This window comes from Mustela erminea, chromosome 4 (genome assembly GCF_009829155.1).
Source record: "Mustela erminea isolate mMusErm1 chromosome 4, mMusErm1.Pri, whole genome shotgun sequence".
Taxonomy (NCBI): Eukaryota; Metazoa; Chordata; class Mammalia; order Carnivora; family Mustelidae; genus Mustela; species Mustela erminea.
Window position 1 is genome coordinate 17,304,156 of NC_045617.1, and position 3,586 is coordinate 17,307,741.

At 46.7% G+C, this 3,586-nt stretch overlaps 1 pseudogene; it reads left to right on the forward strand.

Annotated features, from left to right (window-relative positions):
• The first annotated feature begins 1,455 nt into the window (after positions 1–1,455).
• Positions 1,456–2,466, forward strand: LOC116589294 (annotated as a pseudogene).
• Positions 2,467–3,586: the final 1,120 nt, after the last annotated feature.

The following is a 3,586-nucleotide window of genomic DNA, read 5'->3' on the forward strand; positions in this document are numbered from 1 at the left end:
GCAGCAGAGAACTATTCTTTTGGTGGCACAAGAGGCCCGCTGACATCTGTGTCAGTGGGATTGCAGAGATGAACATTTGGTCCGGCGTGGAAACAATAGATGCATTTTAACCTTCTTCTTTCGCAACATGTTACAAAAGCACACAAGCCTTTGCTGGTCCGTGGAAGCTTAACTTGCCTACGGACCTCTGCCTTCATTAAAAACGAAATGTATCACCTCTTCCTTGTTTTATCTTTGTGAGTTTTCCTTCTTTTATTTTATCTTATTCAGCAACATGCAATTCAGATACGCCCTTGAAAGGTTTGCTTTATAGTGTGATGTGGGTTTTGAACTCTATTTTCCCATTTCTCCACCCTTCGAATATTGGATGTCAGTTCTTCTAGGAAATAGTCTGTGCTCTAATCGTAAAGAAATAACGTAGATGTGATTAAAATTTGGTAACTCTATTTTAAAATCACACATTTTCAAAGGCAGATTAATTATTTTACCTTTTTCAATTAATGTCTTACACGTTACTCAAATAAAACCAGAAATTACGATGCTATAAACCAATTCCACAACAAAACGCGATCTCTAAAGTAAAATGTGTGTGGTGTTTCCCATATGCTAAGATTTAAGAGCGTGTAGAGTCCTGAGAGGTTTGCTTTTTTTTTTTTTTAATTTGACAGACAGAGATCACAAGTAGGCAGAGAGGCAGGCAGAGAGAGAGGAGGAAGCAGGCTCCCTGCTGAGCAGAGAGCCCAATGCAGGGCTCGATCCCAGGACCCTGGGATCATGACCTGGGCCTAAAGCAGAGGCTTTAACCCACTGAGCCACCCAGGCGCCCCAGAGGTTTTCTTTTAAGTAAAGCCCTGGCCAACGGGGTAAACCCTTTCTGCCTTGAATTTCTTTATCTACTGAATGTCTTTTGCTTTTTTGCACCATCTTGGCACTCAATGTTACAGAAAGGAATCTGACAAAGACATTGATCTGACAAGGAGTAACAGGAAGTATGATACTGAGATTATTGTGATTGTTAAAAAGGACCAAAAAGAAGACAATGCTTGGGTAAGAGGAATGAATCAAACCCCTGTCCGCCTACCTCCCCCCCACCCCCGTATGCACACATGACACACACAGAAACAGGTTCGTTGCAGGGGGCAGGGCGTGGCCCTTCCCGCCACCTTTTATCAACTCCAGGAGCACACAGCCTACTCTATGTCCTCATTCTGGGCACATTTTTGTAGCATTTAGAAAAGAATACTTCTTTCCTCTTGGAAGCTCATAAAACATTTGATAAACATGGGGCATCTTTTTGGTTAACTGGGTGGAGATGGTTTAAAAAAATTCAAATCCTTCACAAATGTCTATCAAGCAATCTATGGAAACATTGTTGAAGAGGCAAAGCTGCAGGCCTCTTCGGAAAGGGTTCCTCTCCGCTGTTTTTCTGTGAGGCCCCATTTACCTGTGTTCCATATGTTGCCTCTGAATAAGCCAAAGAAGCTATATTCCCACTTCAACTTCCTATCCATGGACAACAGCCGCTCCCTGGACCTGGACGGCATCATCTCCGAGGTCAAGGCCCAGTATGAGGACATCGCCAACCGTAGCCGGGCTGAGGCTGAGACCATGTACCAGATCAAGTACGAGGAGCTGCAGACATTGGCTGGGAAGCACGGGGATGACCTCCGTCGCACGAAGATGGAAATTTCTGAGATGAATCGGAGCATCAGCTGACTCCAGGCTGAGATCGAGGCCCTCAAAAACCAGAGGGCTGCCCTGGAGGCTGCCATTGCCGATGCTGAGCAGCGCGGGGAGCTGGCCATTAAGGATGCCAATGGCAAGGTGGCCAAGCTGGAGGCCGCCCTGCAGCGAGCCAAGCAGGACATGGCCCGGCAGCTGCGCGAGTACCAGGAGCTCATGAACGTCAAGTTGGCCCTGGACATTGAGATTGCCACCTACCGCAAGCTGCTGGAGGGCGAGGAGAGCCGGCTGGAGTCTGGGATGCAGAACATGAGTATCCATACTAAGACCACCAGCGGCTTTTCAGGTGGCCTGAGCTCGACCTATGGGGCCCTCCCAAGCCCTAGCCTCAACTATGGCCTGAGCTCCTTTCAGTCCAGCTTTGGCCCCTCCGGGTCCTTCAGCCGTGGTAGCTCCTCCAAGGCTGTGGTGGTGAAGAAGATTGAGACCCGTGACGGGAAGCTGGTGTCCGAGTCGTCTGATGTCCTGTCCAAGTGAATAACCACTGGGTGGGACCACCCAGCCTCCCTGCTCTCATGGCTGCCATAGAGCCTTTGGGGGAAGGAGCTGTGCAGGGAAGCATTGGGAACAGGAGACTCACCTAAGACTCACTCAGCCCCAGTCCTCAGCCTGCCCCTGGGGGCGGTTCTGCTGCCGTGGGTACCCCTTCTTGTCCATGCCTCCAACTAAAAGCCAATTTGAGTGTCTTGTCCCAAATAAAGTCTCAGCTGGCTCTGCCCATCCCAAAAAACAAACAAACAACAACAACAAAAAAAACAAAAAAAAAACATTAGTCAAAAAAAAAGAACATTAGTCATTCTCTAAACTTTGTCCTAGGCCCTGGACACTTGATAAAACCTAAGAAGAGCCAGATCCCAGGATGCTAGCCTCAAACAAAGCTTGGCTAACTCTGGAGTCCATACCCTAAACTTTGGGGATTTATAAAATAACATCTATTCAGTACACTCACCTTTGATTGGCCTGAAATTCCCAAGGTACACCTACTCCAGACCCCTTTTCTTTATAAATCCCTGACCCCAAGCAATGACAAGATCATTCTCCTCTCCTTTCTGAGTCTCCCAGACTTCCCATCTGCTCTCCTCTGTCACCCACCCTCCTCAATGAACTGTTTCCACTTCCTCTGGCTCGTGTTTGATTGTTATCCTGCAAGAAGCCAAGGACCCTCCCCTGGATTCTGTGACCCAGCCAGCCTGCACTGCCGTCATCTCGTACAGTTCCTTTGTAGCATTCCCAGGAGAAGGCATATTATTACAGATTGCATTCTAAAAAATAATAATTCCAATGAAAAAAAGAGGGAGAGAGCTAAGTGCTTTAGACCTACGGTAAGGAAGTTACGTTTTCTTTCAGAAATTTCATGAACGGGGGTCTTCTGAAGAGCTCTAAGGGAAAGCTCTGAGCACCAAACATTAGGGAGTAAATCTGCCATTCAATCACACCCTTTTCAGGTCAAGAGTGAAGAACTTCCAGTCACTTTTTAAATTTATTGATTGATTGGTCTTTTTATTGCAGTGTCGCTGACACACAATATTACATTAATTTCAGGTGTACGACACAAGGATTGGACAAGTCTCTGTATAACGCTGTGCTCACCGCGAGTGTGGCTACCATCTGTCACCGCACAAGCCCTCACAGTTCTGTTATCTTCCACTACTGTGAAGACCAAAGTACAAATCACCTCAAATTCAGCAGCCCCATTGTAGCAGAACTTTTTCTTAGCCCTGGCCCGAGCCAAACCGCATTCTAATCTACTGTGGTTAGCATAATGCCACACATCCCTAATTAATCTCTTCTGTTGTATCTAGTCCTTGTTATGAAAATTTAAGCCTAGAGAGAGAGAGACATC